This window comes from Protopterus annectens, chromosome 8.part0 (assembly GCF_019279795.1).
Source record: "Protopterus annectens isolate FY-2018-M chromosome 8.part0, PAN1.0, whole genome shotgun sequence".
NCBI lineage: Eukaryota > Metazoa > Chordata > Ceratodontiformes > Protopteridae > Protopterus > Protopterus annectens.
This window is the reverse complement of record NC_056741.1, coordinates 995,575,377-995,601,496: the sequence shown is the minus strand read 5'-3', so window position 1 is coordinate 995,601,496 and position 26,120 is coordinate 995,575,377.

The window sequence follows — 26,120 nt, the reverse complement described above, 5'->3', positions numbered from 1 at the left end:
GTGTTTAAGAACACAACAGTAACCAGGTGCGACATTCGGAAAAATTTCTGTCTGACTCACAAGAGTCAGAGCTGTGGTCTCTTTCAAGTTTTAATATTCAGTTAAAAGCAGAATACAAGTAAAACACAAGGTAAAGAAAACAAATCACAGTATACAAAGCAGAAAAAGGCAATAAAGTAATACAAAATACAAGAAATAAAAAACAAAGTAACCTTTCCCTCACAGCAAACTGTTGCAGAGTCTGGGTGAGCCTTTCCAGTAAAGTAAGTATGCACTTTGTAGTAAGTAAAAGATTTGTTGGAATCAGGTCCAGGCCCATGCATGTCATACCTTTTATTTGGGACAGACAGGAAGAAAGCAAGAAGAAATGAGAGCATCCAGCAAAGAGGTAGATGGACTGTGCAAGAGAAAATCTGTGACAAAGCAGAGAGAGGGGCACTGAATAGAGAGAGATGGCAACAGCTGACATGACCCCATGACCCCATGTCGAAAATGGGAAAAAGGGAATTGATGATGATAATGATGAATTACGGAATAGGTTATACATTAGAAAATGTATATCTTTGTATTAAACCACCCTTCTCTTGTTGCATCTCTTCCTCCTCCTTTTTTCTTTTTGTCTTCCAAATCATACTGGCTACCCACTTGAGCAGTGCCTCATGACACCTGTTCATAACCCTGTATGGGAGCTACCAAAGAAAGGTCCATCACCACTCTGTCCCAGACATAGATTGTCATCAAGCAGGTGTTTTGCCTCTTGAAAGCACATTTCTTTTGCCTGTATGAATTTGGGGTGCCCTTCAACATGACTCTGCTGCCACATACAGGGTGTCTACCATGTACTGCATTCTGCCCAACATGATCAAGCACCAGTCTGGTGGTGAACAGCCACATGATGGTAGTACAGCTCCTGTACAGGTCCTTCCACAAGTGATGACAATGTTGGTGGTCAGCAGGCAACAGTAGTATGGGAACTTATGTGACAGGCTTGTACATGGTATAAAGCAGCACAGGCAAACAGGTGGCATCTAGTCCACAGCTATGGACCATGCCATTTAGGTTAGTGTTACCTTCATTATACAATATATATATAATAAATGATGCACATAGGGCTAAACTGATTCAGATCTGACTGTTTACTGAGATTTGTGCAGTGAATGGCATTGGTGGTAAGGAAAATGTGGAATATGTTATTTTGGACTTTATTGTTGTGTGTGGCTTGTTTAGGGAGTGCAGTGCAATATTGAGGTAATAACTTATGTTGGAATGTTCAGTTCTTCGTAACTGATCTTAGAAGACTTTAAGTACTCACTGGAAGAAATGTGTGTATTTAACCATGCATTGCTGCTGTAGTTGTCCTTGCTGTTTACATGAAATTCTCCCTTCCACTATAAAGGAATATTGTATAACATTGGCAATGGTATGTTGTAATGTTTATTTATTTTCTTTCTGATTAATACAAAATCATTTTCTGTTCTCTACTAAGGTACTGCACATCAGATTAATTAATTATGTCATAGATACCAACCTATGTGTCATCAGAAGTAGCAACAATAGCTATTTGTGCAGGACTAAAATGGCAACAGTGCTAGTACTGATGACATAAATTATGTTACTGCTGTAATTATTCACCTCCCTGTGCATTACTCCCTTAATACTGCTCTACATTGCAGTCTGGAGTCTCACACTTTCTTTTTTTTAATTTCTTGTCATTTAAACAACAACGTTACTGTAGTGATACACAACCTGTTGAATTGTTCCTTGTGATTGTTCCACTACTTGCACTGTGCTCCCAGATTTAAAATAGATCAAATGTGCCATACACAATATCACCCAAGAAAAGTGTGGGTGACAGCACATGTGATCATGAGGAAGTTCTGGCATGTGAGCTTGACATTGACTTGGTCACGTGGCATGATCTACTGGATGCATGCACCGATCTCACAGTACTTTGTGAAATAAACCTCGAAAGAGAGGTTCTGCTACATGCAGATGAAGACTGACAAGGCCTACCTGCACTCATTTCTGTTAAATCACCTCCACTTTTTCCAGTACTTTCTTGAGAGTCACATGGTCAGCAACCTATTCTGCCCCCAATGCATCTGGCCATTATGCCATCCTCATCCCCATGCACCTCTGGTTCCTACTTTAGTCTCGTAGATCCTCGTAGATTCATGTGGTACAGAAAACACTGGTGTGGGATTATGTGGGGCCCCTTTCTGTCCCACCTGCAATATAATGCCTTCAGCTACTTGAGTGTGTGAGCTTGTGTTGCTGCCTACAGAATTATGAATCTTCTGTGGGGAGTGTGATCCTGCTGTCAGACTTGACAGCTGTGTGCCACTGTGTGCTACTGTCCTCAGTCTGTGTCATGAATATAACACAACAGCATCATCATCAACAGCCACTCTGCATTTGGCATTTTTCAGCTGAGCAGGTACAGTGGAACTGCTTGTTTCTGCTGCTGAACCTGTGAAGGAGTAATTGATGGCATTGTTACTTAGATCGTGGACCACAGTAATACATTTCGTATAAGCAGGTGATGACCATACACCTACACACTTACACACATACTATTAATATGTGAAAATATTAAATAAATGTATGACATAAGACTGAATTCAAACCCTTGACACTGCAAAATAAAAGTGTATAGAGAGGAGGATTATCTCAGCTCAACACAGAGGAACTCAAGATTTCGTAAGTTTAAATGACACATTTGAAAGGAAAATAACAACAGAAGGAAACAAGAGAAAATGCAGGCATCAACTTTTATGACAGTAAGGACAGGTGTAACATCCCATAAGGTGTATGTTATTTCTGTCAGCCTAATGCATATGTTACGTGAATTGTCTCACAATATCTGTCTGTGTTTGTATAGTGCAGCATCGCTAAGCTCATTTGTGGGATGTGAGCCATGCTACTTTGGCTGAAATTAAACTTTTCAGCTGTGCCATAAGATATGAAATGACATATACCATCACTTATCATTCATGCACAATGCCAAGCATTGCACAAAAACTAAGAACATTCAGTGGAGAAGAGAAACTGGGATACAGAGACAGAGACACACAAATAGATGTGTTTATGGTACATTTCTGCACATATTCATGTTGTTTTAACCTTTGGTTTGTCAACATAACTATTCTGTCATGATCTGCACAAGACAATGTTTCCAAAAGGGAGCAAGCAGATTAGTACAGTAGCAGGATAATGGTGTGTTAATAAAATGTGTAGCCAACACTTACATACAAAGGAGTCATACAAAACATTCAGTAGCACTTTGTTATACATCTGGATTCGAACCTTGACAATATTCCAAAACCTATAGCAGATTTAAGCACATTTGCATGAAGGTAACCAGAATAGTGTGGGCTATGGCAAACACTACACAGTTTTTACCATTTGGTGAAAAATGCCATTCACAGTCATTCAGCACTGGTGCACAATGCCAAGCCCCACATTAATGCTGAGGACAAAAAGTAAAGCTTTTTGATGGGCCATTTCTGGCCATGGGTCTTGCGGGTGATTATTTTTGATCAGAGTAAAAGTATAAAAAATGGGTTGATAGGACAGTGGTGAAAATGGGGGGGGGGGTGGGGGTAAGCAGATGGTAGGAAACAGGGGAGAGAATCCAAGAATTTACAGGATGATGGTGAGAAAGCACTATAGATATTTATTTCTTCACAACATAAATAGAGAATTGTACTCAGCATTTCATAACTTTGTAGTATCAGCACACCATGGGTGACAACAACAGAATAATGTTGAACAGCTGATTGGACCAAGTCATAGTTGAAGTGGAGAGCTATGTATGGGGCATACTTGTTTTCTTTTTGAGACAGATGAATGTTGAAGAAGGTGCTTAAGAATGAAAGGTTCAGATAAGCAGTATAGGTTAGATAGCAGCTGTAGACATGCAGTGCATATAACAAAGACAGGGATGTGGTAGACACAAAATGTTGGACACCATAATTGGTGATAGGTATGGGACATCAGAAGTGCATTCATATCCAGCTTGATAGCAGTGAGAATCTAATTTTTCCCTCAGAATGGTCATCACTGTCTGCTATATCAGTTGCCTGGTCAGTACCGGATATGGCCTGGATTTGGCAATAAGATGCAGAACATTTTAAACCTTGGTGATTTGGCCATGGAGACCCCTCTCTTTTATGTCCTCCACCAGCCCTGCCAGTGCTCCTGATGAGTGACAAAATTAACACCTGCATTGCTACTGGTCCCAGAGGGTATCAAAGCTGCAGCAGCTGGAGCAGAGCTACCTGACACAGGTGGGGTAGGTGTTGTGGATGCAATGCTGACAAACTGTGACCCAGAAGTATTGGGTATCTGTGTTGTGTGTGTTGGTACCAGCAAAGCTACCTGTGGAGGTATGGCAGGCCAAACTGCAGTGGTCAGCCTAGCTCTCTGTACTGATGGTTATTTTTTTCTGCAGCAATGCATCACAAAAAAAGAGGAATAATATATATATATATATATTAAACAAATGATAAAAATAAAAGAGAAAGATAGGATAGGGGAGACAAAAAAGAGAGAACTGTATCAATGGCATGTCACATTATTTTATTAGTTCAATACATAAACAAATATGAGAAATAAATATGTACATCTTTGCAACATCCAGGTTTGATTGGAAGGTATTAATGTGTCATAAAATCAATCACAATGCTATGATATGACAACTAGAAACATTAATTTGACTATTCTATATCAGATATATGCTTTCAAGGTTAAGAACTGCATTTGCAAAAATGTTATTACTAATTACATGGTTTATAAATACTATCCTGTAATAAAGTTGAATGTCTGTTTCTGGGTATCAAATCCACACACACTCACAATTAAGCTTGTGTACTCATTGTCTAATGCAAGTAGCAAGAGCTATTTGAGCAGGCATGAATGTGTGATATAAAAGTTTAGACATGCCTGCTGAAGAAGAAATAGAGTGATGGACTGAAAATACTTCTCTGCCTTGCATTCAGACCTGATGCACACTCACCCTGTGTCTGTCTGAGGTGAGTTTGTCTCTGCTTATGTACCTCATGGTTTTGTGCTACCTCTTCTGCAGCTGCACGTTAGAGAAAGGAAAAAAGATCTGAAAGCATAATAAAGAACTATCTTGGCTGGCTAATCAGTGCTATGCCACAGACTGTTGATTGGTCACTCTACAAATGAAGGGTGTTTGCACTCTTAAATTCATCATCCCTTTGGCTCAGGAGGTCTTGCCTGTCCCTCTTTATGTCACTGTAATGGTGACATTACCCCTCAGTTTGTGGAATGCCAGCTGCATTGGAGGCAGCCTGGGCCAAGCTATTCTATATGTCACAGTCTTATATTGAGACGCAGTGTAATCTCCCTGCAGCAACCTCCACCTGTAATGCTTAATAATAGGTCAAGAAAATGCTGGACTCCTCAACTCTCTATCTTTGTACTGTAAATAAAACATTATCCTCACTTTTGCCAGCCATGTCTACAGATGTCAGGCTAGAAACATCTGTCTGGATTGGCACCCATTTCAGATGTCACATGTAACAGATTGTTCACAAAGATACATAGCCTTTCAGCTGCATCTGCACAATTAGGAGCAAGGCAATGGCTTTACAGACCCACTGGCAGTGATTATATCAAAAAGTATGGAAGGTGTGAAGTATGGCTGTGATATATGGCCATGCAAGATGCTTGACCAATTGACACATGTTTCAATGTTAAACACTGAAATGCTTTATGCTGTTTGTTATGATTATTGTTGTTTGGAGGAAAAATGATATGATTTGTGACACACTGGTCTGTTGGGACTTACTAATAAGACTGAATTGTACCACCTGAGAATCATACCCATGAGAAAAAGAAGGATAAAATGTAAAACTTTGCTTATTAACTGTCAGTGCTACAGGACAACTTTCTTTTTAACATGGTGATTAGAGATATACTAACTTAAGAAGACTGGTGCTAGACTTAAGAAATGCCTGTATATGTGTGACTGTAAGTAGCCCTGGGATTGCATTACTTTGTAAAAGGATGTATTTGTGCTTGTAAGTGTAATACATGTTAAGGTATTTTACATATTATTATTATTTGGATATTTTGTGGTTACATGTTAAGGTATGTTACATACATACTTCACAATACATAGTGTCAAAAATACATACTTACAATATTTGATGAATCATAATAATTATATCAAAACTACTGTGCACATCATACTGAAGCAATTGCATTTTAAATTAATATCATTATTGACATGTTTAACATAATTTACATACATTATATTGGGTTATAAAGGAACTATTAATGAAAAATTTGTTGCAGTAGACATAGTTATGATAATCATTTGTATTTACTGTTACATTCCTGATCAAAATGGTGTGACAAATGGCATTCAAACCCTTCTGTATAAAAAGCATCTGTGTATGGGATTTGAACCATGCTTCATCCATTTTTTTTTCTTTAATATCACTGCATTTACATCTCATGCTACAGAGAAAGACACTAGGAGGTACTGTTTCTTCACTTAGTGCTATCCAGAGTGCTGATGGCCACACACCAGTGATAGGCTCACTTGTGCTACATTAGGAAGACTGAATACAATCTTTCACCTTTTTCCTTTGGCTGTGAACCCTGCTTGCACACTTCTTATGGAGGGAAAAACATATAACTTGCATTGCAAACTAGCACAATTAAAGGATATATCTACTAAGGAACACAACACTTACGACATATTTATCCTCTTCACATCTGCTTGCCACATCACAAGTGCATTTAGGTTACACAACATCTAGAATTCATGTAATTGCAATTGTTCAAAAAAGGGACACACAGAGAAAATGACAGAAGGTCATTGTTGCCACACTATCTACAATTACTCATGACATAAAAGTTTCCAATAAAATGCTACTGTCATGATGAATAATTGTGAGAGGTGGATAAGCTCTCCAGCATATGTCACTTATGTTCACATTATTCATGCTACTGTATTTGTGTTATCACACTTTAGAAAATGTCATATGATACAGCAACCATTGCGTATATTGTTATTAATAATGATGTGAGTTTACAAGGACACGTGTAACATCATTTCATATACAACATTGAGTATCCACATTTACTTTGTATCCATTCATAAAAAATATCAGTAAACCAGATTTCAACCCTGCGTCATGTGGCCTCTTTCTTTAAGCTCCATTCCATTATACCGTCTGCTGATGAGATAGTTACATGAAAGGTAGAATTTCTTCACTCAGTCCTGTCTCGACTGCTGAAGAAAGCACACAGGCACTGGTTTCAATTGCTCGACTGATGGCATTCCGAATTAAATTTGTAATTTTTTTACCTTAGGAAGTGAACACTTGTTCATTGTTATGGACTGCTGCTAGTTTAGGGTGTGCAGTGCCAAATAACATGCAAAGGATTTAGTGAGAGGAGAGAGACAGAGAGAGAGAGAGAGAGAGACAGAGAGAGAGAGAGAGAGAGAGAGAGAGAGAGAGAGAGATGAAGCATTACAAAACAAGTAATGAGAATGCACATTTGTGATGTTTCATGAACTTTGTTGTCTTACAACATGAGCAGATGCTCCTTAAACATCATTACATTCACACAAACAGTACCCTCTCTGGATTTGAACCATCAAACCATGACATTAACAACACACTTGAGATTATTATCATTATTTACCGTAGACAAACACGTACTACATCGTATCAATTTACATTAAATGTGCAACAGAACCAAGCTCTAAAAGTTGTCCTTTGTAATTTGTCAGTAGATGTGTGGATGAATTGGACAATGGCAACTGTTAAGCTAATAATTCTTCACCGAATATAGAACAAATATTTGCAACACTATAGCTGTTTCCTGTCTTTTTGAGTATCATTCCTTTATCTAGGCTTTACTAATAATAATGTAATCTCATTTGCATTGCCTTTGATCTGTTTCAGTGAGTAGTGTGCTTAGAACTGCAGACAAATTTTTACTCAAGAACAAGAGAATAAATTACTAGATGTAAAATACTCTGAAATGAGAAGCAAGTCAGATGTACTTGTATACAAAAATCTTTTCATTAAGTAGATGATAATCACACTTCCTGAAATGTAGCTTACTAGGTTTGTATCAAAAGAATTATGCTGGTGATTATATATAAAGAAATAAATATGTGATGTTTTCTGTTTGAACTTTACCAGAGCCCTCTTTCAAAATATGTTGTATTGCACTATAACTATTTTAATTATTACAGTAGTGCTTTTAATGTTGAAATTTTAGATGCATAATATTGCCTCTTTTTCCGTTTTACTTTTACCTCAATGTAAAGTTTTGAACTATATTCTTACTAGGTAACCTGACAAAAAATGAATTATATATTCAAGGAAACTGAAAATGAAATTATAAATATTTTTTTAAATGTTACTTCTTTTATGACAATACATAATAAAGTTAATGACCATAGTATCATTTGCCAATTTCAGTTCTAAAAATGAAATTCTTCTTTCATATACATATTATTTTCAGAAACCAAGACCTGTTCTCAAATAATATGGATAACATCTAGAGATGCAGGCCTTTTTTCATTATTGTGATTACAGCAATGTACATAAACAACTCAATAAAAAGTAAATACAGCTGTTAGTGATTGAAACACCATTCCAAATTTCCTTAGTTCATATGTGGCAAAATGATTTCATACATATTCATACAGCAGTATCATTGTATTTATTTTTTACATTTTATGTATATATATATATATATATATATATATATATATATATATATATATATATATATATATATATATATATATATATGTGTGTGTGTGTGTGTGTGTGTGTTTTAAAATTACACATTGGTTATCATTAAAAGCTGATGTCATATGCATCAATATTACTTCAAAAAATAAGACTAGCCTTCGAAACAAAGGGAAACCACAAAGCCTTCTTCAGTTACATCATAAACCTCCATGGCAAAGCTCAGGTTTGTTCTGAATTAGTATTTAACAGTTTCACTTACACTGATCCTGTTGACTTAGTCAACCAGATATGTTCAGCGCTAATCTCACCCCCTGTCCCCCCAAAGGCCCATTCGACATCCCAGATACTTGTCCCACACCTCACATCTCCATAGATCAAGTGTTAAAGGCCCTATCCATGGCAAAAAACACAGCTTTCATGGGACCTAATAGTATCCCAGGCTGTATTCTACACCATCTCCAGCAAGAACTAGCTTCACCGTTGAGCATCATATTCAACCACAGCCTTAGTACAGGCTTCATTCCAGCAGAGTGGAGAACTGCCCTTGTCATCCCCTTGCACAAAGGTGGAGCCACTACTGACCCAGGTAACTATTGTTGCATTAGCTTGACAAGTCTGATCTGTAAAGCCGTGGAGCATATTACTATGGATCTTATAATCAAGGACATAGGTAATCTTCAAGCACTTGACCCCGCCCAGTTCAGTTTCGTCAAGGGTAGATCTTGCCTATTGAATCTGCTTGACTTCTTTGAGACTGTCAACAAGGCCCTGGATGAGGGAAAGTCAATACATACAGCTTACCTTTACTTGGCCAAAGCCTTTGACACAATCTCCCACTCGGGCATCATCGAAAAGCTAATACATATTGGTGCAAATCCCAATCTCATTAGGTGGATGGCCAACTGGCTCACCAATAGGACCCAAAGGGTCAAAATAGGTGCCTCCACCTCCAACAGCAGACCTGTCACTAGTGGTGTTCCCCAGGGATCTGTCCTGGGACCCTACTGTTTGCCATCTACTTCTCATAGGTCCAGGAAAAGACAAAAGGTCTGTGGCTGATGAAGTTTGCAGACGACTGTAAGTTGGGTGCTGTCATTGACTCCCCAAATTATGTTAACATACTGCAAGAGGGTCTCAGTGCAACAAATGACTGGTGCTAAAGTCATGGGCTTAAGTTGAATGCAAATGCAAAAAAAATGGTTTATCATACCATTCAGCAAAAACACTGCCCCTACTAATTACCATATCAACAGCAACCCCCTAAATACACAACCTATGGTGACAGACCTGGGTACACAGGTTGACAACAATCTCACATTTGACCATCATGTAGTGGCAGTGGTCAGAAAAGTCTTTTACTTGGTTTATCTCATAAGTAAAGGGATTGCATCTAGAAAAATTAGAGGTTATTACCTGTCTGTACACCTCCCTCTTTAGGCCAATAATTGAGTATAATGCCCCATTTGGTCTGTACCTCTCCAAACACCTGCACCAACTAAAAAGGCCACAGAAATACCTCACAAAGAGAATCCATGGCCTCCAACACCTGTCCTATGCAGACATGCTCAAATCACTATCACTCTACTCTGTATTGTAAAGATTGCTCAAGGTGATCTGTGTCTCACCTATAAGGCAGTCTCGGACCCTGCCCTACTAGAGATGCTCCATATCCATAGGTCTAACTCCTTGTGATTTACCGACTCAAAAGGCTTAAATCTGATATGTGATATCAACAAAATCTGTTGGAGAGACAGGTTTGTCTCCCAGAGGCTGCCCCATCTGTAGAATAGACTTCCCATACATGTCAAACAGAGTACCTCTCTCACCATCTTCAAACACAACCTTGATGAGTAGATGGTAAACCATAGATTTGTCCCAGGGGTTCCACCTGTGTTCCTCATAGACAGGGGTGACAGGTGCTGACTGAGGTTTCTTTTTTGGCGATAAACTCTTGGCTAGGCTTGTAATGGCCCCAGAACAGCTAGCTTAGTAATCTCCTATGATCACATGAAGACCCCTTCTACTTATCTCATGTTCCAGGCTTTTCATTTATTTACTTTAGAGTAATATGCAGAAAAGTATTGTTGTTGTCAAAATTGCTGAATACAGATTGTACACCTGGGCCCACACAAAAGAGACAAATGAGTAGTTAGTTTTGCTCCAGATCCTAGATCCATGGCTACTACTGCAGTCATTAACGTGGTATTTCCAAATAGTTTTAAGAGATTGCATGCTGAAAATATAAATGATCCTAAGAGAAAAATAAATGCTCAGATCAGTTATAGAAATGTTGGGGTCCAGTCAAACTCCAGGCTCAGACTGTCAATACTAAAACCACACTCATCATGACAGCCAATTATTAGCTATTATCTCATCATTGAAATTGCAAAATAACATTCGCAATGAATCTTTTTACCATATTAACCTCACAACAAGAGATGCTGTACCATTCCATTTTATGGTAAAATGACATTAATTGAGTCACCTCAGGAGTACACACAGCTCATATTACCAGCATTGTTAGAAACAAAATTAATGCAGCATACATACTCATGTGGCATACGGTTTATACTTAATGGCTGACAAGAACTTTTTTACTGTAGGCATGATATATAGTAGTCATTTTATATGTATTCCCCTTTTTTCAATGTACTGCTAGAAGGCCTTTTCACTTAAATGTTATATTGAATTCGTAACTTGTCACACAGATGTCTTTGGAGGCAGCACAATTTAATGTATACGAGGTGTGGTTGCAGCTTCTGCACTATTTCAATACCATATTAACATAAGAGAACCAGGAACGATGTTTGAGTTCTGCCCATAATATAGTACATGGTCTTTGGGAACAAGTACTTCATGAACAGGTGAGATCATAGAAAGAAAGAAAGAAAGAAAGAAAGAAAGAAAGAAAGAAAGAAAGAAAGAAAGAAAGAAAGAAAGAAAGGAGATAGTCCTAGAGGGCTACATATAGTTTAACAAATTTAATACGAGGAGATACTAAAAAAATTTGATAAAACCTGAACACTTGAAATAAAAATAATGAAAGAAAAAAGTCATCCTAATTAGAATAGCAATGGCTAAGATTTGCTCTATAAGATGAAATCTCCTGAATCATAATATAGCAAGAGAAAAAGCTTATGTGTAAACTGCTAACCTTGACTAACGATTGTAATCCTTTATCTAACGAGATAATGCAAATATCCCAGGCTGATTACTCTTCAGGGAATCTTAATGAATCTAATGAATATACGACTAGGTATTTGGTTGAGATGAGAATATGGGTTTATTGAATAAACATAGAAAATGGCCTATGTATACAGTTATGGCAAACCATCACAGGACTTGTGAGTACAAAAAAGATGACTGCAACACACGACTGTTGTCATAAAATATTCTAAGCTCTAGGAATACCTTAAATGCCACTTTATTAGTAGAAGGAGCTGATACAACTATGCACAAAGTATATAAAAATAATATGCAGTGGCATGTAACAGTGTACAAAATCAGAAATAAACAATTATTTCAGCAAGTCTGTAGTTTATTATCAATATCTTTGAAAATAGCATATGTCTGTTAGTTGGAAATTCAAATAGGAAAATGTCATGCATGTGTTCAGACTGGGTACAGAGAACTTGCACTAAAATAAAGGAAGTGGTGAAAGAGAAATAAAAGGACAGTTCATTCATACTGATGACATCAAAATCATACCAAAGAAGGAAACACAGAAAATGTGAAGCAATTGGCAAGATTCTTTATTTAGACACATATAAGTTCATAATGCAGAACAAGCTGGGATGGAAAACAAAACAGACTGTTAAAAAATAACCTATTGTTAAATATTCACATTAGGATGCTCTTTTTCAAACTGCTATTAAAACTTAGCAAAGCAGTGAAAGTGTTCAAGTATTGCAAATTTATTGTTGCCTGACGAGTTTTTTTGAAGACTACGTCATGCCTTGCAATGAGAACCTTCTTACATTTTAGACATGGGGTCAATACTTTTTAAAATGAAATATGAGCCATGCTAGTCAATACATATGAATAAACAATTTAGAAATGATAATCTATTGTAGGAAATAGTTGATTAGAAATGGAATTTTTGTTTCCATTTAATTCTGTATTGCATTTCACTGGATTATTAAACTCCATTACAGGAAACCTATCATGTTACAATTTATTTTCATGACATCTGAGTTAATGGATCCCATTACAAGAACATTTCCAGAGCTTAAAAGCAAATGTTGAGGAGCAGTAAAATGCAGGATTGCATATTAAGGGATAATGTGTTTCTTTAACTGAAAAGTGCAGTGCTTGTGACACATTGTAGAGATGCAGTACCCTTAATGCATGGGATTGACCATAGCATACGTCTTTAAAGACTAAAGTAAAAACCATCACAGTTGCTTAATCCCCCCACCCAGAGTTACTAAGTTGAATGCATGCTTAGGTTTATTTAATTATAGCAGGTGCTTTAAGACTTTCAACCCTCTGAAACTATTTCTACCAAATACTACATTGATATGAAAGTTTGACTGTGTAAGAGCAAAAGGGAATAACATTTCAAAACTCAACTTTACTGCAGTCTGCAGACAGTTTTGTTCATTATTCAATAGAGACAGAGTTAATTTTCTGCTGTGATAATGCTTTCTTTCTTTTGTATTCCACCATATGTTTTTGATTTCAACATCATGATAGAAATGGACCCCAATCCAAAGTCATTCAACAATTAAAGTTCACAAAATTAGTACTGGCTCGTTCTTTGATATATCTTTAGTGTTCTTATCATTACCTGCAATGAACTCGGAATTACCTCCGTTTGTATTCGATAATGAGTCACATGTTTTGTCAACATATTTGAGTGTGCTTAAGAACTCTGTTTTATAAGCACAGTTGATCATACCACTATTAGAATTATCTGGATATATTTATTATACATTGCTCTAGTTTCTACTTCCAGATCCTGGTATGCTATAGGTTTATCTCTCCATTGTTCTTCAGCCACATTTTTTCCTTCTTTCTTGCTTCTTGGTAATGAATTGTCAACATTTCAATATTTCCTCATTTTCAATGATAATTTCTGATTCATGATTCCAGTGCTTTTCAGCTACTATTTGTTGTAGTGTTTGTACAATCTCCAGTGCAACAATCTTACCACATTTTTGTGTCTTTCAGTGTTCAGACCTTTAGCCATTTAACCGACATAAGACGTGCAACTCTTTCTCATTCTGTACTGCAGAACCTACATTTTAAGTTAGAACAGGAAAAGCAAGTTGATTTACAGCTTGAACTTTATTCTAAAATATATAGGCAGGTTTTGATGTTAGTTTTAGTCTTTCAGAATGTTCCTTAGACAACTTTGTTCTCATTTTGTTCATGTTGAATTCCTGGCACTTCATTTATTCGCAGATATTTATATATTCCTTCTTGTTTAAATTCTTTTATATCACATTCTTCTCAGGAACCTCCCAGTTTGACATTTTCTTGATGTTTCAGTTTTCCTACTATAATTGCTGCACACATTTATCAAGAAAAGTGCCATTCTTAAATGTCAGAAAAAAGCTTTGTAATTGTGCTTTTATTTGTTTGTTTTGTGAGCTGTACTTTTCAATCTTCTACAAAAAGTATGTAAGATTTCATTTAACAAAGTTGTTTTCTGGAAGCCAAGCCCTAACCATAACTTGCTCTATTAAATCAACAGCTTAATGTACTTAATGCAAGGCAAAACAGTAGCTGTGATGAAGAATCACACTGGAACATCCCTCTTTGGACATTATCTCAGGGATAGTAATTTTCCATTTCTCATGACTCAGTTGTAAAGTGGTTTGCCACTACTTTGTAATGATTTCTATGTATTTTATTAATATATATTGTGCATAAGAGCTGCACTGTCATTTACAGTATCCAAGAGAAAGAGACTATTCATAGTTACATAACTTGCACGCTGAAACTTACTTTCAAAAAACATTTTCAATTGAACAATGAAGAATTAGCCAGCATTTCTTGACTGCACAGATTTCATAAAAATGTGGTGGTGCTTTCACAATTTACAATTTATTCAAAATATAGATGACTTTGTTCCTTAAAATAAAATCCTTTCCAAAATGGGTTTATAGCATAGGGCAACAAAAGTATCATATCAATGGTGACACAATTAATTCATTAACAGATGCAAAAAGACTCCAGACTTGGACACACCTGATTATTCATGTTAGATATTATGCACAATGTACCAGTACATAGTATAAAATAATAATGATAATAAAAAATAAATTAATAATAAATTAATAAATAAAAATAAACAGTGGGTTGGTAAAGAAGTAACTGTATCACAAGTTTATGAATATATTTTGGAAGTTTAGCCTTTAATAAATGATCTGTTTTTTATGTATTGCACTACCAGAAAACATCCTAAAGTGTTGCAAATGAGTGCTTATTGTAAGAATTTAGAGTCTTTGTTTTTCAGCAAGGTCTTACTATGCAGCTGAAGTTGATACATTAAGCAGATGTTCATATACAAAGGATCAGTTGTTTAGCTTGATCACAAGTCCTGTCAAGGGTCAGGGTTTGAGAAGGAAGTAAAATTGTGTTTTTCTTTTTCCTCATTGAAACAATTAATATTGAATCTTGTGACTTTAGACAACCTGAAGGCCTTTCCTGTAACTAGCACTCATACCTTGCCTCAGTAGCAGATGCCGTGCTCATTAGCCAGTCTTCACAGCAAAACCTTTCTAATGCCTCAGTTGCCTATTTTCATCCTCTAGTGCAATCTGAGAAATGTCTGTGCAAAAGAATCATGGACATATTGAGATTATACATAACAGAGGCTGAGGCACATCAGGTGTTGTCCATGAAAAAAAAAAAAAAAAGAAATAGACTGGAATGAGTTGTGGAGGAACTAATTCAGTGGGATATGGAAAAACAATTCTGAATTTTTATTTGTGTGTCTAGAAACATATAATATACATTTTGTTTAGAAACAACAGAGAAATTAAGTGGGCTTTTGTAGACGTGGCTCCATATAACACTAATCTCCATTTGTGAGGGTGTATAGAAGACAGACCAAGAAGGAGATTTGGTCACTGTGAGAAGAGGAATGCATTAAGACACATTGTATACTATCTTACGGAGGGTGAATGTTTCTGATGTCTGACGTTAGGCGTGAGGGAGGACATCTGGAGACTTATGTGATATGTACACTGTGAAAGTGCTGGTTTCAGAGGCTGCTGGATTGGGGAATGATGTAGCAAATGCAGCAGTGGTTAGAAGTTGGCAGATCACCACGTTCTATCAGGACAGGGAAGGAGATTTTAGTGCTGCCTCAGCTTCAGAGGTTATTTTATTTATTTAACCAGGAAAGTCCAACTTGGAACAAAGCCAATTTTCAGTAGAGGTCCAGGGAGAAACGCTCCAGACATATGTCTTTGTAACATGGGAGGAAACCCACACGAACGCAGGGAGGACATGCATACTCTGCACAGAAGGCACTCCAGCCAAGAATCGAACCAGAGAACCTGTTGATGTGAGGTGACAACGCTACTGCTGCACCACTGGGCTGTCCAATATAGTCATAGAATTCTATGTACTGATTTCTTTTAGCCTAAGGCCAGTGGATGGTTTCTGTAATAACTTTTTCTACTGCATCCCATCTGTCATCTGCCAGTAGGAGAAGTGCCTGAGGGTCTCACTCCTCCACATGCTAGATTTCCTTAGGATTATTTTTCATACCATAGGAATGGAAAGGACACTCATTAATTTTTTTTTTATTTACTGACATTTGATTACCAGGAAATTATGACTTGGTAGGAGCCCATTTTCAGTGGAAGTTGAGGGAGAAAAGATCCACTGTAAAACAAAACATTTTAAGAATAATAATTTTACAGTCTTTAAATAATACAAAAATACAGTCTAAAAACGATGCCAAATTAGACATAACATAAAAACATAGGTTAAGAATAGATACAAGTTATATGACAATGACTTATTAGTTAGAGAATGTTTAGCCAGTATATAGAGAAATTAAAGGTAAGTTAGTATAATAGAAACAGGAAGGAATTGCAATATGAAGTAATAGAAAAGCAAGCTTATGGTATATTTACAGAGAAAGCCAGGGAAGAGAAATTGATAGACATAAGAAAGGGGTAAAAGAAAGTAGAGTAAGGAGATGTAAGATATGAATAGGTATTTGTCAACATATATCCTGATGTTGAACAAGAGCAGAGCCAGCTTCTGACTAGGAAGACTTTCAGAATGATTTTAAACAGTGGGAGGGACGGTATTGTCCTGATGGATAGAGATAAGGAGTTACAGGCCTTAGCAGCATGGTACGAGCATATATTATGCTTCACATAGTTACAGGCCTTAGCAGCATGGTACGAGCATATATTATGCTTCACATAGTTACAGGCCTTAGCAGCATGGTACGAGCATATATTATGCTTCACATAGTTACAGGCCTTAGCAGCATGGTACGAGCATATATTATGCTTCACATAGTTACAGGCCTTAGCAGCATGGTACGAGCATATATTATGCTTCACATAGTTACAGGCCTTAGCAGCATGGTACGAGCATATATTATGCTTCACATAGTTACAGGCCTTAGCAGCATGGTACGAGCATATATTATGCTTCACATAGTTACAGGCCTTAGCAGCATGGTACGAGCATATATTATGCTTCACATAGTTACAGGCCTTAGCAGCATGGTACGAGCATATATTATGCTTCACATAGTTACAGGCCTTAGCAGCATGGTACGAGCATATATTATGCTTCACATAGTTACAGGCCTTAGCAGCATGGTACGAGCATATATTATGCTTCACATAGTTACAGGCCTTAGCAGCATGGTACGAGCATATATTATGCTTCACATAGTTACAGGCCTTAGCAGCATGGTACGAGCATATATTATGCTTCACATAGTTACAGGCCTTAGCAGCATGGTACGAGCATATATTATGCTTCACATTTTTTGTGAACATAGTTGCTTAGAATGTTATTTAGTGCTGGACAAGCAGATGGATTCTTGATAATTTTACAGGGGGTAAGAAGCTGTGTATATGTCAGCTGATGAGGCAGTTCTAACCAATTTAGACTTTTAGTGCTATACAGTGGTGTGTTTTGAAAGGGGAATGTGATGAAAATTTAGCAACTTTGTTATAGTTCAAGTTTTTATTTTTGTGAAGCCTGGAGGTTAGTAAGGTTGGGATCCCTATAAAGAAGTGCAGGAAGGAGATAAGTAGTGGCAAGTGTAGTTTTAGTTGCGTCAGTGAGAACGTTTTCAGCTCTGTAAAGTATCCCTGGCTTAATTTAATTTAAACACAGGATTTGATTGAGTTGTTTTTCATGAATTCTAGCCCTTACTCTTCTTTTAGATTGCTAGAAGCTAAGGTACATAAAGTAATCAAAATGGTAATTCAAAGTATATTAGCAAAGCAGTTTATCACAGGCTCTTGAGGCAAATGTAAACTAGGCAATCCGCACACTAAGGAAGATATAAGGGAAGTAAGTTATGTAAATTATTTTTTATCTAATAATTATACTGATATCTCATCTATGTACATTCTGTTCCCTTCATTAAACTACATGTACTTAAGTACAAAGGGGTCATAGCTACTTCAGAGAATATATAACGAAAGTAGAAATGTTGTCATTCATTCATCCATTCATTTATTTATTCATCTATTTATTCTCTGATAACCTCATTAATCCATTTCAGGATTATTAGGAGTCAGAGCATATCATGACACATCATTGGTGTAAGGCATGAAATTAATCCTGAACGGGGGAAATACTCATCACAGGATGCACATAAACAAATGCAAACTCATCAAAGAACATATATGTTCTCCAACTCACAAATACACAAAAACATACACAACCACACGCATGCACGCACACACACACGCACACACACACACACACACACACACACACACACACACACACACACACACACACACACACACACACACACAGAGTCATACATACACACACTCATGCGTGTCGCAATTATTTATAGGCAGTATAGAATCAGTAATTCATATACAACATGGATTTATGAAGTTGGAAGAAAACAGACATCCTTGTGAAAACTCATGAATTACTAAAATACATTTCTGTTTCCCATTTCATTGTACTGACTAAATGGAGGTCATAGTCATAGTAATGCAGTCAACATTACCAGGTGAATAAATCACAGTCACTCCATATGCTAAACATGTGAAAATAATCATAGAACATGTTTAAATTTCAAACACTCTTGTTGAAAACCATCAAAAGTTTCTGTCTAAATCAGCAACATATATTTTTTTATGCATTTAACATTTAGAAAATGCAGAGCAGCTAACTACTGGTAAACTAGGACAAAAGTAAAAATAGACTGTCCATTATGATCTAAACTGCAACAAAAACCATGTAATTGCAAGTTTCATACAACATTACAGGTATGAAACATAAATTCCCCCTTTAAATTAAATTAAATTAAACTCAGAGCTGACTCCATTTCTGACTCAGTATCTGTGCTTATCAATTGTTCCACCACTGAACAATATGTACAATATGTATATGTACCAGTACTATGGAAAGTCTCCCATATCATTCCCCTGCATAAAGGAGGGTCTTCCACAAATATAACCAACTACATGCCCATTGCCATACTCTATCCCCTTAGCAAAATATTGGAGAAATGTATACATTCCCAACTTCTAACCTACCTACTACAAAATAACCTGCTCTCCAACTCACAGCATGACTTTAGACCTAAATACAGTACTACCACTGCTCTCTTAAGCTTTACAGATACCATCAACAGCCACAAAAACAACAATAACCTTTTCTCTTCTATATTCTTAGACATGTCTAAAGCTTTCAACACCATCTCACACCAGCTACTACTGCAAGAATTAGCAGCGATGCACATTTCTTCCTCAGCACTTGCTTGGTTCCACACCTACCTGTCTAACCGACATCAAGCTGTCAAGTGGGCTGATGACTTATCACCTCCCTACCTATTACTGTTGGTGTCCCACAAGGCTCAGTACTCAACCCCCTACTCTTCTCCATCTTTATAAATAAACTTAACACCACTACCCCACGTGCTACCATAGTACAATATACGGATGACTAAACAGTCATTTGCTAAGCCCCCTCCTACCCAGAACTACAACTCAAAACACAACAAGCCTTCTCAGATATAGAACTATATCTCAAGGGGAACCAACTCATATTAAACCCCAACAAAACAAGGCTTATAATATTTACACATAATAAATCCATAGAACCCACCTCGCCCCTCTATATCCTCTCCTCCAACGGCACAAAAATTGAACCAGTCAATAACACTAAACTTCTAGGGGCTCACAATAGGCAGCTCATTAAGATATGACAAACACATAGCCCTTACTGTCAAGAAGATGCATATGAAACTCGGCTACCTATATAGGTCCAAAACATTCACCCCTCACAGCAAACTGTCCCTTGCTAGAACCCACCTTCTGTACACCTCCCTCATCTTCACTAACCTTAGAAAATCGGAGCTCTCCTAACTAGAGACTTGCTACCATAAAACTGCTCGTTTTGCTTCCAACCTCCCTAATAGAGCTCACCACTGTACTGCCCTAAAGCAACTGCACTGACTAAACCTACCACATCTTCTACCACTTAACCGAGCTCACCACTGCACTGCCCTAAAGCAACTGCACTGACTAAACCTACCACATCTTCTACCATTTAACCGAGCTCACCACTGCACTGCCCTAAAGCAACTGCACTGACTAAACCTACCACATCTTCTACCACTTAACCGAGCTCACCACTGCACTGCCCTAAAGCAACTGCACTGACTAAACCTACCACATCTTCTACCACTTAACCGAGCTCACCACTGCACTGCCCTAAAGCAACTGCACTGACTAAACCTACCACATCTTCTACCACTTAACCGAGCTCACCACTGCACTGCCCTAAAGCAACTGCACTGACTAAACCTACCACATCTTCTACCACTTAACCGAGCTCACCACTGCACTGCCCTAAAGCAACTGCACTGACTAAACCTACCACATCTTCTACCACTTAACCGAGCTCACCACTGCACTGCCCTAAAGCAACTGCACTGACTAAACCTACCACATCTTCTACCACTTAACCGAGCTCACCACTGCACTGCCCTAAACAAACTGCACTGACTAAACCTACCACATCTTCTACCACTTAACCAAGCTCACCACTGCACTGCCCTAAAGCAACTGCACTGACTAAACCTACCACATCTTCTACCACTTAACCGAGCTCACCACTGCACTGCCCTAAAGCAACTGCACTGACTAAACCTACCACATCTTCTACCACTTAACCGAGCTCACCACTGCACTGCCCTAAAGCAACTGGACTGACTAAACCTACCACATCTTCTACCACTTAACCAACTAACAGTTCCCATAAAATCATTTATCATCCAGATTCCTGTCCAGCACTAAAAAAACTTGTCCAACCCTACCCTGTCACCCATACACTTCACACATTCAATAAACTACTTCTAAAAAGACACAAATCTAGTAACTCTTTTGGTGACTCTCTATTTGCTAATCACATTGCTAAAAGCTGGAACTGTTTCCCACAAAACATACTCACAACCCCCACCAACATCAGATTTAAGCAATTACTCAAAGAACACCTCTTCAATAACTGGTTCTCTAGCTGGATTACCCCTGGATAGTCTCCTTCTTTCCTCGTTCACTCCCTACTTTACTATCAGTTCCTACAACGGTGCACTTATAGTCACATACTTATTTTTAGCTGTTCTGTACTTGCCTGTCTTAGCTGCCATATGATGAAGGAATGTACCTACTGTTCTGTAATGTGTGTGTAATAACGGATAGCAATGTTTAGCTTTATACTACCAATCTTCTAATATCTCCCTGCTGTTATTTTTTTTATGTGTGTGCAAATATTTGATATCTATGTCAGTAACTTCTTACTACAAATGCTCTACTATCTTTGTATAACTAATTAGGAGGAGAAGAGGGGAAGGCATACCCGAAGGCAGGTAAAGGCTAGGACTGTGATAGTGAGGGTCAGAACTTTGAATGTTGACAGTATGACTGGTATAGGGAGAGATCTAGCTGATATGATGGACAGAAGGAAGGTTGGTATATTGTGTGTGCAAGAGACAGCTGGAAGGGGATCAAGGCTAGGTGTATCGGAGGCGGGTTCAAATTGTTTTATCCTGGTGTGGATGGGAGAAGAAATGGTGTAGGCATTATTCTGAAGGAACAGTATGCTAAGAGTGTTTTGTAAGTGAAAAGAGTGTCAGATAGAGTGATGTTTATGAAGCTGGAAATTGATGGTGTAATGATGAATGCTGTTAGTGCATATGCTCCACAAGTTGGGTGTGCGATGGATGAGAAAGAAAAATTTTGGAGTGAGTTGGATGAAGTGGTGATGACTGTATCCAAGTGTGAGAGAGTGGTGATTGGAGAAGATTTCAATGGGCATGTTGGTGAAGGGAACAGAGGGGATGAGGAAGTGATGGGTAGGTATCGTGTTAAGCAAAGGAATGCAGAAGGTAAGATGGTAGTAGATTTTGCGAAAAGGATGGACATGGCTGTGGTGAATACATATTTTAACAAGAGGGAGAAGCACAGGGTGACATACAAGAGTGGAGGAAGATGCACACAGGTGGATTATATCTTATGTAGAAGGGCCAGTCTGAAGGAGATTGGAGGCTGTAAAGTAGTGGCTGGGAAAAGTGTAGTTAGGCAGCATAGGATGGCGGTTTGTAAGATGACATTGGTGATCAATAAGAGGAGGAGTGTGAGGGCAGCACCAAGGATCAAATGGTGAAAATTGAAAAAGGGTACTTGTGAGGTGGAATTCAGGGAAGAGTTAAGACAGGCACTGGGTGGCATTGAAGAGTTACCGAATAGCTGGGTAACTACAGCAGAGCTTGTAAGGGAGATGGCTAGAAAGGTGCTTTTTGTGACATCTGGAAAGAGAAAGGAGGACAAGGAGACCTGGTGGTGGAATGAGGAAGTACAGGAGAGTATACAGAGAAAGAAGTTGGTGAAGAAGAAGTGGGTTTGTCAGAGAGATGAAGAAAGTAGGCAGGAGTAGAAGGAGATGAGGTGCATGGCAAAGAGAGAGGTGGCGAAGGCTAAGGATAAGGCATATGAAGAGTTGTATGAAAGGTTGGACACTAAGGAGGGACAAAAGGACCTGTACCGATTGACTAGACAGAGGGGCTGAGCTATGAAAGATGTGCAGCAGTTAAAGGTGATAAAGGATAATGAGGGAAACATGCTTACAAGCGAGGAGAGTGTGTTGAGCAGATGGAAAGAGTACTTTGAGGGTCTAATGAATGAAGAGAATGAGAGAGAGAAGGTATGATGATGTGGTGATAGAAAATCAGAAAGTATAATGGATTAGCAAGCAGGAATAAGGACAGCTATGAAGAGGATGAAGAATGGAAAGGCTGTTGGCCCAGATGACATACCTGTGAAAGCATGGAGGTGTTTAGGTGAAATTGCAGTGGAGTTTTTAACTAGATTGTTTAATGAAATCTTGGAAAGTGAGAGGATGAATGAGGAATGGAGAAAAAGTGTTTTGGTACCGATCTTTAAGAATAAGGGTGACGTGCAGAGCTGTAGTAACTACAGAGGGATTAAACTGATCAGTCACAGTATAAATTTATGGGAAAGAGTAGTGGAAGCTAGGTTAAGAAGGGACGTGATGATTAGTGATTAGCAGCATGGTATCATGCCAGGAAAGAGCACTACAGATGCGAAGTTTGCTCTGAGAGTGTTGATGGAGAAGTACAGAGAAGGTCAGAAGGAGTTGCATTGTGTCTTTGTGGACTTAGAGAAAGCATATGACAGGGTGCCTAGAGAGGAGTTGTGGTACTGTATGAGGAGGTCGGGAGTGTCAGAGACGTATGTAAGAGGATGTGTACGAGGGTTGTGTGACAGCGGTGAGGTCTGCAGTGGGAGTGACGGATGCATTTAAGGTGGAGGTGGGATTACATCAAGGATCAGCTCTGAACCCTTTCTTATTTGAAATGGTGATGGACAGGTTGACAGATGAGCTCAGACAGGAGTCCCCATGGACTATGATGTTTGCAGATGACATTGTGATCTGTAGTGAGAGTAGGGAACAGGTGGAGGAGACCCTGGAGAGGTGGAGATATGCTCTAGAGAGAAGAGGAATGAAGGTCAGCAGGACTAAGACAGAATATATGTGTGTGAATATGAGGGAGGAAAGAGGAATGGTGAGGATGCAGGGAGTTGAGGTGGTGAAGGAGGATTAGTTTAAATACTTGGGATCAGCAGTTCAGAGTAATGGTGAGTGTGGAAGAGAGGTGAAGAAGAAAGTACAGGCAGGATGGATTGGGTGGAGAAGAGTGTCAGGAGTGATTTGTGAGAGACGAGTACCAGAAAGAGTGAAAGGGAAGGTCTACAAGAGGGTAGTGAGACTAGCTATGTTATATGGGTTGGAGACAGTGGCACTGACAAAAAGGTAGGAGTCAGAGCTGGAAGTGACAGAGTTAAAGATGTTAGGATTTGCACTGGGTGCGACGAGGGTGGACAGGATTAGGAATAAGTATATTAGAGGGTCAGCCCAGGTTGGAAGGTTTGGAGACAAAGCCAGAGAGGCAAGATTACGTTGGTTTGGACATGTGCTGAGGAGGGATGCAGAGTATATTGGGAAAAAGATGCTAAGGATGAAGCTGCCAGGTAACAGGAAAAGAGGAAGGCCTAAGATAAGGTTTATGGATGTGGTGAGAGAGGACACGCAGGTGGTTGGTGTGACAGAGCAAGATGCAGAGGACAGGAAAAAATGGAAACAGATGATCTGCTGTGGTGACCCCTAATGGGAGCAGCCAAAAGAAGAAGAAGACTTATGTTACTATCTTGGAGCTTTTCTCCCCAGGCCTCCACTGAAAATGGGCTACTAGCCCAGTCAGGCTATCTCGGTAAACAAATGTAAAATAAAATAAATAAATTCCCTTCCTCCCTTAACTTCTAAACTATTAAGACCTGCTGATACTTACATCCCAAGGAACCTGGATCACTCTGTTCAACCCCTCCCCAATCCAATCTACATACCTCCAATCACGCTTTCTCTTTTCTTGGCCTTAAACTGTGGGAATACTTCCCTCTCAATGTAAAGGGCACTTTCTCTTATCCCAAATTTCACGAGCTGCTACAAACATATGGTGGTACACATAACACCACAGGATATGAAACCTAAACCTAAACCTTCCCCCTTCTTCATTGTTATGTGTTAATTCATTTCTACACTCTCTTCCATTCCATTTGCATTCAGTCTAGAGTTGTGCAACATTCAGTTAGTCCCCACTTCATGCTTTGTTCATTTTATAGCACTGTACATGTATCTTTGCATGCTCATTCTAATTTTATCCCAGGGCTAAAACTGAAATTGGTCAGAAATGATCAGTGCTCTTCCCCTGTAAACACATTAAAATAAATACATACATTTATAGAGGGTTATTTATTTAACATTTCTTAACTGGGAAAGTCTGACTTGGAATAAAGCCAATTTTCAGTGGAGGCCTGGGGCAAAACACTCTAGGGGCATGTCTTTGTAATGCAGGAGTAAACCCACAAAGGACATGCAGACTCCACACAGAAGGCACTCCAGCCAAGAATCAAACCTGAGAACCTTTTGCTGTGAGGGAACAATGCAACCGCTGCACCACTGTGCTATCTGTGTTATTTTTTATCTTTTTATTTATTTGGGAAAATGGCATCCTTTATTGTTTGAATCATGACTAGTAAAGTAGTGATGTAGTGCCTTCAGCTATATGTGATAGATTTGTATGAATTTAGACTAAATCAACATGGTTACGGGAAAAATTACTTTTTAATGACTACTTCTTATTGAATATCTTTAACAGGAAAGAGTCAATCAAATCATACAAGGCAGTAATAATCAGACTGAACATAGAGAAAACACAAACAGCAAAGATGAAAAATAGGTATTACAAAATGCCTTGAAGAAGTACAATTACTGCCACCTATACCAATAAGATGGTAAGACAATGGACATTTGTAACCCTTATCACTGTTCAGCTGATAATAAGTGCATGATGCTTTGAGATCAGATTGTAAGAGATGGTGTACTTACCTGTTGTTTTTTCTATTCTATCTCTTTTCTATCTCCTTAATCACATATTCTCCTTTTAGTAGTTTTGTTATCCCTGGTGCATGGGCAGCAGAAGTACTAGGTATTGAGGTACCTTCGCTTTTAAATGCAAACAAAGTATTGTCATAGTAGTTTAATCAAGTAAATATAGTGGGCATTAACAAAAAAAAAAAAAAAAACAAAAAACTCCATACAGTT